This window comes from Arachis hypogaea, chromosome 7, assembly GCF_003086295.3.
Source record: "Arachis hypogaea cultivar Tifrunner chromosome 7, arahy.Tifrunner.gnm2.J5K5, whole genome shotgun sequence".
Taxonomy (NCBI): Eukaryota; Viridiplantae; Streptophyta; class Magnoliopsida; order Fabales; family Fabaceae; genus Arachis; species Arachis hypogaea.
Window position 1 is genome coordinate 44,414,322 of NC_092042.1, and position 14,371 is coordinate 44,428,692.

General features: G+C 38.3%; 1 pseudogene; it reads right to left on the reverse strand.

Moving 5' to 3' along the window:
• Nucleotides 1–11,335, reverse strand: part of LOC112701426 (uncharacterized) — a 50,733-nt pseudogene extending 39,398 nt beyond the window's left edge.
• Between the last annotated feature and the right edge of the window lie 3,036 nt (nt 11,336–14,371).

The following is a 14,371-nucleotide window of genomic DNA, read 5'->3' on the forward strand; positions in this document are numbered from 1 at the left end:
TGAACGCCAGAACTGGGCAGGGAATGGGCGTTTAACGCCAGCTTTCCCCCCTTTTCTGGCGTTTGAACGCCAAAAGTATTCCTCTCTGGGCTCTTACTGTCCTCAGAGGGATTTTGGACAGTGGTTTGGTTATCCTCTGTCAATTGTTCCTTGTTTGGCTTTTTACTACTTTGAGCAGTGTTATTCAATGTCTTTCCACTCCTCAGTTGAACTGCTTGGCATTCCTCTGTTATCTGTTTAGATATCTGCTATTTTGCTTGATTCAACTGCAGTTCTATGTTCTTGTTAGCAACTTTAGTTTCATGGAGCATCTCTTTAAATTCTGCTAACTGTTTTGTCATCAGGAGCAATTGTTGATTAAGCTCAATCATCTGTTCTTGAGGATTAGGATCAGTGGCTACTGCCATGACTTTCTCTTTTGGGGAGAACTCATTGCTAGAGTACAAATATTGATTTCTAGCAACAGTGTCTATAAGCTCTTGAGCCTCTTCAATTGTCTTCCTCATGTGTATAGATCCACCAGCTGAGTGGTCTAAAGACATACATCTGAGCTTTTTCTGTAAGCCCATAGTAGAAGATGTCTAACTGTACCCACTCTGAAAACATTTCAGAGGGGCATTTTCTTAGCATACCTCTATACCTCTCCCAGGCATTATAAAGGGATTCATTATCCTCTTGTTTAAAGCCTTGGATGTCCAGCCTTAGTTGTGTCATCCTCTTTGGAGGGTAAAAGTGATTCAGGAATTTGTCTGATAACTGTTTCCATGTCTTTATGCTTGCTGTAGGTTGGTTATTCAACCACCTCTTAGCTTGATCTTTTACAGCAAATGGAAACAGTAATAGTCTGTAGACATCCTGATCCACCTCTTTATCACGTACTGTGTCAGCAATTTGTAAGAACTGTGCCAGAAACTCAGTAGGCTCTTCCTGAGGAAGACCGGAATACTGGCAATTTTGCTGCACTATGATAATGAGTTGAGGGTTTAGCTCAAAGCTGCTTGCTTTGATGGGAGGTGTACAGATGCTACTTCCATATGCAGCTGTAATGGGGTAAGCATATGACCCCAGAGTCCTTCTGGACTGATCAATCCCACTTAGGTCCATAATGGATAAAGGGAAATGATATGGATTGCAAATAGATAAATTTTGTTGTTTTTTTTTTGAATTGACCGAAAAATTAAAATAAAACAAAAGGAAAATAAAATAAATTTTCGAAAACTAAAAGAAAATAAGATCAAAGCAAATTGAAAACTAAATCAATTAATTAATTAAAAAGATTTTGAAATTAGCAATTAAAAAGGTATGATTGAAAAATTTTTATGAAATAGATTTGATTTTTGAAATGAGGAAAGAGAAAAACAACAAAATGACACCAAACTTAAAATTTTTAGAAAATCAAACACTAATTTTCGAAAATTTTAAGGGAAAAACACAAGGAGGACACCAAACTTAGAATTTTTACGGATCAAAAAGGGACTAAAGACATGAAAATTCGAAAATTAGAAGAAAAACAAAAGCATGCAAGTGACACCAAACTTAAAATATGAAACTATACTCAACTAAAAGACTCTAAACCAACAAAAATAAAACAGTCCTAATCTAAGCAACAAGATAAGCCGTCAGTTGTCCAAACTCGAACAATCCCCGGCAACGGCGCCAAAAACTTGGTGCGCGAAATTGCAATCACACCTTTGCAACCCCGCACAACTAACCAGCAAGTGCACTGGGTCGTCCAAGTAATACCTTACGTGAGTAAGGGTCGATCCCACGGAGATTGTTGGCTTGAAGCAAGCTACGGTTATCTTGTAAATCTTAGTCAGGATATCAAAAATTATCAGGGTTGATTGTGAAAAGTAAAAGAACATGAAGTAAGTACTTGTTTTGCAGTAATGGAGAATAGGTTGAGGTTTTGGAGATGCTCCATCTTCTGAATCTCTGCTTTCCTACTGTCTTCTTCTTCAAGCACGCAAGGCTCCTTCCATGGCAAGCTGTATGCAAGGGTTTCACCGTTGTCAGTGGCTACCTCCCATCCTCTCAGTGGAAATGTTCAACGCACCCTGTCACGGCACGGCTATCCATCTGTCGGTTCTCAATCAGGCCGGAATAGAATCCAGTGATTCTTTTGCGTCTGTCACTAACGCCCCGCCCTCAGGAGTTTGAAGCTCGTCACAGTCATTCAATCATTGAATCCTACTCAGAATACCACAGACAAGGTTTAGACCTTCCGGATTCTCTTGAATGCCGCCATCAGTTCTAGCTTATACCACGAAGATTCTGATTAAAGAATCCAAGAGATATTTACTTAATCTAAGGTAGAACGGAGGTGGTTGTCAGGCACACGTTCATAGTTAAGAATGATGATGAGTGTCACGGATCATCACATTCATCCGGTTTAAGAACAAGTAATATCTTAGAATGGAAGCAAGCATGATTGAATGAAAAACAGTAGTAATTGCATTAATCCATCAAGACACAGCAGAGCTCCTCACCCCCAACCATGGGGTTTAGAGACTCATGCCGTGGAAGGTACACAACGAAACGTGTAAAGTGTCATGAGGTACAGATACAATGTCAAAAGATCCTATTAATAGTAAGCTAGTAACCTAGGGTATACAGAAATGAGTAAATGACGTAAAAATCCACTTCTGGGTCCACTTAGTGTGTGCTTGGGCTGAGCATTGAAGCTTTCATGTGTAGAGACTTTTTCTGGAGTTAAACGCCAGCTTTCATGCCAGTTTGGGCGTTTAACTCCAAGTTTTATGCCAGTTCCAGCGTTAAACGCTGGGAATTCTGAAGCTGATTTGCAACGCCTGTTTGGGCCATCAAATCTCAGGCAAAGTATGAACTATTATACATTGCTGGAAAGCCCAGGATGTCTAATTTCCAACGCCATTGAGAGCGCGCCAATTGGGCTTCTGTAGCTCCAGAAAATCCACTTCGAGTGCAGGGAGGTCAGAATCCAACAGCATCTGCAGTCCTTTTCAGTCTCTGAATCAGATTTTTGCTCAAGACCCTCAATTTCAGCCAGAAAATACCTGAAATCACAGAAAAACACACAAACTCATAGTAAAGTCCAGAAAAGTGAATTTTAACTAAAAACTAATAAAAATATACTAAAAACTAACTAGATCATACTAAAAACATACTAAAAACAATGCCAAAAAGCGTATAAATTATCCGCTCATCAGGAAGCAAACTCTATCGCCAGAATCAGGTGCTACCAACTCATAATTGCCCTCCTGATCCGTACTACTACAAACACGATGATGCTTTCTAAGCGTCGCACAAAATTCTGAATCAACTAAAGAAACACATAGCAAGACAAGAGAGTCCAGCCAATCGGACATTCCTTCGGGAACCTCAGAAGACGCCTCGACAATATTTTTTCTAGAAGACATGGCCAACTAATCCTACAAAGCAATAAAAATATTGGGTTACTAAAAAGGTAAAGACAACCTAGACGAAATCAAAATAACTCGGACAGCACATTCCAGCGCGGTACAGCAGATAAAAAGTAAAACTCCAGGACACAACCCAAGGTCCAGAGGCATCCTTTGGAGGCAATCAGGGAATAAAGATTCAGGAAAATCTACAAGACTAAGGTCTCAACAGAAACCCTTTCCAAGAAAAACAAATGCGAAGAAGATCAAATGAGTCGACAAAAGAAAAGGCTACAACAGTTCAGAAATCAGCAGTAGCACACAAAGCCATAAAAGAGCCAAGCCAAGAAAATACACTCAGAAGCATATATAAGGTCAAAAGGGAAAAAGCATGCATCACAGTAATCAACTAGGCGCGATAAAAATTCAAACTTTCCAACATGCACTCAGTCAAAATCAAAGCTCCAAAGTCAAACACAACACAGCTGAAATAAACGGCGAAGGGAAAGAAAAACCAACCTGAGAAAGGAGAAGAATACGCAAGAAGGTTGAAGACGAGGATGTTAGAAATCGCCGTCGAAAGCACTTACGATCACCGAACAAACGTTGCAAGAAGAAACACCAAGAAACGTAAGTTTTCAAATGAAAACAGAAGGAGAGGAGAACAAGGGAAGTCACAGCAAAAGCAAGTGAGGAGAAAAAACGTTTCTCGAGAGTAAAATTCAAAAATAAAAGCCAAGAGAAACATAGCATCAAAAACCAATTAATGGGGCATTAAAAACCCTCGCAGTCCTAAAAGCGCGCATTTTCAAAAGGAAGCGAAACATTCTGCATTCAAAAAAGGAACCCTACAAAGGTAAAATCGACAAAATGCTCGAGTTTGGCTTCACCTGAGAAGGTCAAAGTCCTAAAACTAAGACTTGAACTCCAAATAAAGACCGAGCTCGAGTAGGGGCACTGTTCATACCCTGGATCAAGTTGTCCGACTCGGGATGTTCTACAGACAAAGCAACCGACCTCTTCAGGTCAGGACAATCCGACCTCTTTCTTGAGAGCTCGGCCAAGTCATCAGAAAAGCCCAAAAAAGGGCCCAAATAGAGGAATACGCCCCAAATCCTAAGGCAACCCAAGCCTACAGAGGGAAGGGCGGTTCCCATGAAAGATAAGCTGACCTCACCTAGAAGGTAAGATAAGATAAGATAACTAACTTATCTAAAAAGGTCACGCCTCATCACTATAAATACATTGGAGCACCCAGGTATAACTCATACTCTAATTCTACTAAATACCTGCTTAATACCCTTGCTAACTTAAGCATCGGAGTCCCTTGCAGGTACCCCCCACCCTCTGGGGATGAAGGATCAGCACCGTCACCAAGTCGGACACAACAGCCCCGACCAGCACAAAAGATCTCGTCCGAGATCGACCTACAGTTTCAGGTAACCCTCGGAACAAGTACCTCTTGAACAAGTGGTTCAATAACATCTATTTTCATACACCCTTCAGAATCATTAGGGTGCTTGAGAGCTTCAAAAACATGAAGGACCACCTGTTCTTCATTGACCCTCAGGGTTAATTCACTGTTTTGTACATCAATCAGAGCTCTACCTGTAGCTAAAAAGGGTCTACCAAGTATAATAGAGGATTTTACCTCCTCTTCCATGTCTAATATAACAAAATCAACAGGAATGATGAATGGTCCTACTTTAACAAGTAAATCCTCAACAACTCCCACAGGTAATTTAATAGAAAGATCAGCAAGTTAAAGAGAAATACGAGTGGGTTTTACCTCCTCAATTTGAAGCTTTTTCATCATTGAAAGTGGCATGAGATTAATGCTGGCTCCAAGGTCACATAAAGCTCTCTGAATGGTGACATCTCCAATAGTGTAAGGAATGACAAAGCTCCTTGGGTCTGCCATCTTCTCAGGAAGGTTGTGTTGAATAATGGCACTGCATTCCTTGGTTAACACCACTCTTTCTTGTTCCTTCCAGTTCCTCTTGTGGGTTGATAGGCAAAATTGTGATTTACTCTTTTCATAACTTGAACAATTCTTAGCAATGGCTCCAAAGACTTGGTGCACACTACTATGGTTCACTTACATTCTTCACAACTTCGCACAACTAACCAACAAGTGCACTAGGTCGTCCAAGTAATAAACCTTACGTGAGTAAGGGTCGATCCCACGGAGATTGTTGGTATGAAGCAAGCTATGGTCATCTTGTAAATCTCAGTTAGGCAGATTATAATGGTTATAAAGATTTTCGAAAATTATAATAAATAAAGCATAAAATAAAGATAGAGATACTTATGTAATTCATTGGTAGGAATTTCAGATAAGTACATAGAGATGCTGTGTTCCTTCTGAATCTCTGCTTTCCTACTGCTTCATCTAGTCATTCTTACTCCTTTCCATGGCAAGCTATATGTAGGGCGTCACCATTGTCAATGGCTACTTCCCATCCTTTCAGTGAAAATGGTCCTCTACGGTTTCCCACATGGCTAATCAGCTGTTGGTTCTCGATCATGTCAGAATAGGATCCATTGATCCTTTTGCGTCTGTCACTATGCCCAACAATCGCGAGTTTGAAGCTTGTCACAGTCATTCAATCCCTGAATCCTACTCGGAATACCACAGACAAGGTTTAGACTTTCCGAATTCTTATGAATGCCGCCAATGGATTCTAGCTTATACCACGAAGACTCTGATCTCATAGAATGGAAGGCTCGGTTGACAGGCGAGGGTGACCATGCGTCGTGCATCAGGAATCCAAGAGATATACACTCTAGCTCTCGCTTGTAGAATGGAGGTGGTTGTCAGGAACGCATTCATAAGGACGGATGATGATGAGTGTCACGGATCATCACATCCATCTGGTTGAAGTACGAGTGATATCTTAGAACAAGAATAAGCGGAATTGAATAGAAAACAATAATACTTTGCATTAAAACTCGAGGTACAGCAGAGCTCCACACCTTAATCTATGGTCTGTAGAAACTCCACCGTTGAAAATACATAAGTGATCAAGGTTCATGCATGGCCGAATAGCCAGCCCCCAAATTCTAAGAACTAAACGTCCAAAGATAGATACCAAGATGTCTAATACAATAGTAAAATGTCCTATTTATACTAGACTAGTTACTAGGGTTTACAAAAATAAGTCTAAATCCAGAAATCCACTTTCGGGGCCCACTTTGGTGTGTGCTTGGGCTAAGCTTGAGCTTTACACGTGCAGAGACTTCTCTTGGAGTTAAACGCCAAGTTGTAACGTGTTTTTGGCGTTTAACTCTAGTTTGTGACGTGTTTCTGGCGTTTTACTCTAGAATGCAGCATGGAACTGGCGTTGAACGCCAGTTTGCGTCATCTAAGCTCAAACAAAGTATAAATCATTATATATTGCTGGAAAGCTCTGGATGTCCACTTTCCAACGCCGTTGAGAGCACGCCATTTGAAGTTCTGTAGCTCTAGAAAATCCATTTCGAGTGTAGAGAGGTCAGAATCCAATAGCATCAGCAATCCTTTGTTAGCCTGAATCAGATTTTTGCTCAGGTCTCTCAATTTCAGCCAAAAAATACATGAAATCACAGAAAAACACACAAACTCATAGTAAAGTCCAGAAATATGAATTTTGCATAAAAACTAATAAAAACATCCCTAAAAGTAGCTAGATCCTACTAAAAACTACCTAAAAAACAATGCCAAAAAGCGTATAAATTATCCGCTCATCATGGGTCAACAATTCTTTCATAAATTTAGCATAGAGAGGCATTTGCTCAAGAGCCTCTGCAAATGGAATGTTGATTTGTAGCTTCTTGAAGACATTTAAAAATTTAGAGAATTGCTTTTCTTTTGAAACCTTCTGAAGTCTTTGAGGATATAGAATTTTTGGCTTGTATTCAGGAGCCTTTGGCAATGTAGGATACGTGTCTAGAGAGTCAAGGAATGGGTTGTCTGCACGCTTTGGTGGGGCGTGCTCCACTTCTTCCTTTTTCTCCTCTGGAGCTTTCTTTCAACTAGTTCTTCATTGGCCCTTGTCTTAGAGACAGCTGTTTTACCACTTCTCAATTGAATAACCTTGCAGTCTTCTCTTGGGTTTACCACTGTATCACTTGGAAATGTACTTGCAGACCTCTCAGGTATTTGCTTGCTCAGCTGGCCCATTTGCACTTCCAAGTTTCTAATGGAGGCTCTGGTTTCCTGCATAAAACTCCTCATCATCTCCCAATTAGAATCTTCCTTGGATTTAGAGTTAGCCTGCTGAGGTTGAGATTGACGGTTATTGTAGTTGTTCTGTTGGAAACCGTCCTGAGAGTTATTGTTGAAGTTCTGAGGTCTCTAGGGTTGGTCTCTCCACCCAAAATTTGGGTGATTTGTCCATCCTTAATTGTATGTTTGAGAATAGGGATCATTATTGGGATTTTTGGAACCGCTCCCCATGTAATTAACTTGTTCAGAAGAGGATTGAGCATAATCATAGTTGTCATTTTGCACTAAATGTCCTGCCATGTCATAAGAGATCTCTTGAGGTGGATTTTGGGTGTTGATAGCTGAGACTTGCATGCCACCCATGTATTGAGTAAGCAGATTTATTTGCTGAGACATAAGCTTGTTCTGAGCAAGAATAGAATTAAGAGCTTCCACTTCCATGACACCCTTCTTCTGAGGAGCCTCAGAGTTCACAGGATTCCTGTTAGATGAGTATAAATATTAGTTGCTAGCAACCAATTCAATAAGCTCAATAGTCTCCTCTGGTGTCTTCTTCTTGTGCAATGAACCTCCTGCAGAATTATCTAGGCACATCTTGGACATTTCACCCAAGCCTTCATAAAAGATGTCTAGTTGAGTCCATTTGGAGAACATGTCCGGAGGGCATTGCCTAGTCAGTAGCTTGTATCTCTCCCAAGCTTCATATAGAGTCTCACCATCTTTCTACCTGAAGGTCTGAACCTCCATCCTAAGCTTAGTCAGCTTCTTTGGTGGGAAAAATTTTGTGAGAAACTCAGTAACCACCTTGTTCCAAGTATCCAGACTTTCCTTGGGTTGGGAATCTAGCCATAGCTTTGCTCCATCCCTCAAAGCAAACGGAAAGAGCATGAGTTTGTACACATCTGGGTTTACTCTATTTGTCTTCACAGTATTACAAAATTGCAGAAAACTTGAAATAAAATGATTTAGGTCTTCGTGGGGAAGACCATGATACTAGCAGTTTTGTTGCATCAGAGTGACCAGTTGAGGCTTCAACTCAAAGTTGTTCGCAGCAATAGGAGGCACTACAATGCTTTTTCCATAAAGATCTGCTGTAGGAGAAGAGTAAGAGCCAAGAATTCTCCTTCGTTGCTCATTCCCATTTGGGTTTGCCCCATTGGCATTCTCAGTATTATTCGGATCCATAGTGGATTCTACAGCCTTGTAAAGCCTTGCTTGTTGTAAATGCCGCCTGAAAGTCCTTTCGGGTTCAGGATCAAGGTCTAAAAGATGTTCTTTGTCTCTGTTCCTATGCATAAACAAGCAGAAAACAAGAAAGAATGGGAATCTCTACGTCAGAGTGCAGAGAATTCCCAGTGAGGTGATCTGTGTAAAATAACAAAATAAAAATACTAAATAATAAATCATAACACCAAACTTAATTTCAGAAATTAAGAAAAATATTGGTGCTGTTTATAAAAAAATTATTTTTTGAAATACCTTTTTTTGTCTTAAAATTTAATTAAAATATTTGTTTTTTTTTTCGAAAATCAAGTAAAAAAAGGAAAAATTCGTTAAAACGAAACAGGGGGAAGGGGGTTCACGGAGAATAAGAAAAAAAATATTTTTATTTTTTTTCAAAAATAATAAAACAAAAGTTAAATAAAATTAAAACTAAAATGCATAATCTAAGCAATCAAACAACCAATAGTTGTTAATCACAGTCAATCCCCGGCAACGGCGCCAAAAATTTGGTGCGGTATTTTATAAGCCACACTACTAACCAGCAAGTGCACCGAGTCATACCAAGTAAGCAGAAAATGGTTTTGAGATGTTCAAAGAGCATTAAACAGCAAATTTGGAATATTAAAGACAGACAGATAAGTAAGTTGAGAATAAAGTATTGAGAAAGCAGTTAAAGTTTCAGAGTTATCTATTTTCCGGATTAACTTTTATTACTAATTAATTTAATCATGCAAGATTTAATTTCATGGAAAACTATATATGACTAGACCCTAATTGCTTAGACCTTCCTAGTCTCCTCTAAAATTTATTAATTGCCAATTCCTTGGTCAATTAATTCCAATTAGAAGGTGATGATTGATTTCTAGTTTATATGCCAAAAGAATCCTAATTATCCAAAAATAAGGGGATTATATGTCACGTATCCCGTTAAATACAAATAATTAGAAATTTAGTATAAAATGTTTTCAAGCTGTTGTTCAAGTAAAGAGCTTTTCCAAGTTTTACGAGAACTCAATTAGAACATGGGTCATACTTCCGTTCCGCCCATATTCATGAAATAAAGAACGAAAATAATTATTGAAATATAAATCAAGACATGAATTAAATTAAAAAGATCAAACGAATCAATCCATGAAAGTAGACAGAGCTCCTCACCTTAACAATGGAGGATTAGTTGCTCATGTTCAGAGAAAAATAAGGATTCTGATAACAATGTGTACCGTGTCTAAATGTACAGAGTTCCTATTAATAACTAATCCTAATAAATTTAAAATCTAATTATCTAAAACTAAAAATAACATATTTTCCTAAAAGATAAGATTTGAATTTAAATTTGAATTAATTAACAAGTATTCAGCTGATGGGTGGGGACCACTTGCTTTGTCCATTCTGTAGCTTCTAATTTGTGTTTTCTGGGCTGAAAACTGAGTCAAAACGTGACCTAAAATCCACGCCAGCAATTTTTGTAGATTTTTCAAATCGCGCACATCACGCGTACGCGTCAGTCACGCAGACGCGTCACTGAGCAAATCTTCAATTCACGCGTACGTGTCAGTCACGCGTACGCGTCGCCATGGATACTTCCAGATCACGCGCATGCGTCAGGCACGCATGCGCGTCGCTCCTCACAGCCATCTCCTTTTATTCTTGTGCTGCAAAAACTCCATCAAATCTAGCCGAATGCTACCTAAAATAAATAGTATTGCACAAAACTCAAAATCGCATCTATAGTGGCTAAAATATAATTAATTCTTGATTAAACTCAACAATTTAAGTGCAAATTCACTAGAAAAAGATAGACAAGATGCTCACGCATCAGTCTTCTGTCTTTTTAAATACCAAAAGTCATTCAGCAAAAGGGCAAAACTAAAATATCAAAGGCTCTCTAACTACATATATGGACACATCTATATAAGGGGAAACATAATTCAGTGCCAACAACAGGAAAATAGAACTTAATGCCCTCAGCTTCACCCAGGAGAATCTTGGAGTCCCTAGAAAAAAGATGAGATAGCCAGTCCATTCCAAGATACAATAACCTAGAAGCATAGGTCTCTTGAGACTCATACTAAAAAGTTGAAACCAGTATCATAATAGAAGATTCTTAAATAAATTATTAACCATGTTTACGGGGATACTTTATCATCCAAATGTGGCCTTGCCCGCCTTGACATTACTTCGAACAACTTACGCCTACATTCTCCAAGAATATCTTTATATGTTTCGATTGACATGCTATACTTTGATGTGATATCTGAAGGATTTATTGATTCTTTTCTCTCAATCAAGACATTCTTTTCCTTGAATTCATCATGAGGATCGCTCATGCTAGATAGGTCACAGTTACCATACTGCTTTGTGTAATAGTGCTCAATAAAAATATCATCATGCTCTCCAAGTATGTCTTCAACCTAAACCGAAAATTAAAATTAATAAAATGGTTGAAATTGAATATTCAAAGGTGAAAAAAAGTTGAAAGCCAACTGCAAATATAGCAAAACAACAAATGATAAATTACAACCATCTATTGCATATGGAGAAAAGCGTTTTGCGCGACGGCGGCAACATCTTGCGCGGCGTAGGCAGCGTCGTGCACGGCGGTGGCATGTTGTACATGGCGGTGGCAAGTTGCGCGTGGAGGCGGCAGATTGCAGTGGCAGCGGAGGCATGTTGCGGCGGCGAGGATAATGCTAATGAGATTTGCAGCATAGGAAAAGGAAGAGGAAGAGAGAAATGCAGGAATTAAAATTGTATAAAAACCCTAGCAGACATTTTCTTCTCTTCTCTTAATGCTTGAATTCTTCTAATGTGAGAATGAAAGGAAAAGGAACAAAGTTAAAAAACCAATATTGGAGGGGTCAAAATGTAATTAGTGATTTTTACGAAAAAATGGTATATTTTGTAATTATTTTGATGCAGGTTAATGATACTCCTAAAAAATGTAGGAGTAAGGAATCCATGGCCTAAACTTTAAATATAGAAATTATCCAATAATTATAAAATTAGATAAAAATTTTAATTTAATTCAAACTCAATTTATCAAAACTTAATTTAATTACATTTAATAAAATAATTTCTGAAATTAAAGTCTTTATTGAATAACATAAATTAAAATTAGCTCATAATAAAATTTTCAAAAGTTCTGAGCCTTATATTAATTCTTTGCGCCAAACACCAGATTTGCTTTATCATGTACTTGCGTTGGGCTCCCACCTTGGAATTAGACGTCGGCTTCTTGTTGCCCCTAGGTGCCTTCTCTGATTGCTTCTATTCACCTAACTTTCTTAAAGATTTATTCTGAATACATAATAATTCTAAAGTAATTCCAAATATAGAAATTAACTATGAAAATTTCAATTCAAACATAAAAATCTTAATTTAAACATAAAAAATTACTAAAAATAGATGAGAAAATCACTAAAAATGCCATGACATCAACGTATATTATCAATGGCCATAACTTGTGTGTTCAAAATCAATAATTTTAAAACGAGTTATGATTAACTCCCATTACTGAAGCACATCAAATACATCACATTATTTTTTTTGGTTTCTAAAGAAAGCGTAATAAAGGAAACCACAACAAAAAACAACAAAACTAAGAGGTTAAATAATCATTAAGGAGACAGGACTGCAAATCAAATTCAAACTCCAGACATTCGACATATTGATCCTTATTCAAAGCACCCTTCTTTATCAGTTTATCAGCAACACCATTTGACTCCATTCTGATGATGCTAAATTGAATATTCCAAGTGAGACATAATATATCCTAAAGTTTGCTGGCAATATTGGCAAGGGCAGACCCATTTTGCACATAGAAAAAAATATCTAGGGAATTAGTCTCACAAATAACAAATTTGAAACCACGCTTCCAAACAAGAACTAAACTCCTCCATAAAGCAAATATCTCACATCTATATATATACTCCAGAGTGGAAATGTGGGATAGAGGCAGAGTACCTTTTAATCCAAACACCATTAAAATCTAGCAAGATTCTGATTCAAAAAGACGCTTGCATCACATTTAACTTTGACACTACCAGTTGAAGACAGTAATGGCGAAATTTCATGGAGACAATGGGGGCATGACCCACCCAAATATTTTATAAAACTGTGACCATTTATTTTGTTTGGAACAAATTGTTCAATTAATTTTTTTTTGTTACAAATTTTTCACAAACTCTTGATCCTGAATTCAAAACTTCCTACAAACCCCTCTCTCTCTCTCTCTCTCCCTCTCTCTCTCTGTAAAACCCGGTTAATTAACGGCTAATTAACCCATAAATGAGAATTTATTCTAGAAAGCCTAAAATGTGATTTTTATGGCTAAACGTGATAGAGGAGACTGAGACAAGAATTTTGGTACCAATTTTATAGAATTCGGGCCAAGATTGGACCAAACGGGCCAAACCGGGCCAAACGGACCCAAAGTGGGCCCTTGGTCCAACATAACTAAACCAAAACCCTAGTTTTCAGCATTCTCTCTCCTCACTAAACACACTCACATGCTGAAAATGGAGGCCATGGAGGGAAGAACACTCTCTCAAGTTCTTTCTCTCACTTGATCTTCAAACCACCATAACTTTTGATCTAGAGCTCCGATTGCCGCTCCGTTTGCGGCCACGCGTTCACCGCGGAGAGCTCTACAAAACCCATACAATCAATCTTGAGGTAAGCCACGTGTTGCTGTTCGAAATTTCAGTCTTTATTTTCGAGTTTCATGGGTGAAATGTTGAGATTTTGGGTTCTTTGATGTTATAGGACCCAACTCTCTTGAAGGAGAAGGTTAATCTTGTTTCCTTGGACCTTGGGTGTGGTAAGATTCTCAACGCTAGTGTGATTTGTGATTTTATGATGTTTGGGTTTTGAGATGTTGTGTATGGGTATGATGATTGTGGCTTAGGTTGTGTATGTGTGGATATTGGAGCTTGATTGGTGATTTTGAAAAGCTTGGAAAGGGTTTGATGGTGAAAAATCTGTTCTTGGAGGTGTTGAGGCCTTGAGAGCTTGTGGATAAGTGATTTGGAAGTGCTCCGGTGGAGCTTGGGAAAATCGGCTAAGGTATGGTTTCGGTTTCCCGTATCTAATATGTAATGTGGTAGGAAATACTTAGGCTAGAGGCCCTAAGATAGGCATTGAATGGTTGGTGTTATTGAATTGTTGATATATATGATGTGGTCATATATATGATGATGATTATTGATGCCTTGGTAGTATGATGTATGAGAAATATGCATGTTGTGATATATGCTTGATGATTGGTTATGGTTGAATTGTGGGTTGAACCATGTTGATGGTGAGTATGATGTTGATTATGTACAATAATGATTTATTGGGATTGGTGTTGTTGGAATTGGCATGAGGAAGAGTATATGATATGTCAATATGTTTGAGTTTGAGCCACTTGGGTGAAGTGGGTTAAAATGATGAGATAGTGATTTTGTAATTTGTGGTAAAGTGTCAATGTGTGAGTTGAGGAGGCTTGATGTTGAAATTGATGTATTTTGATTGATTTCAAAGGAAAGGGATGAGAATGGCATGTTTTGATTGATTTTGA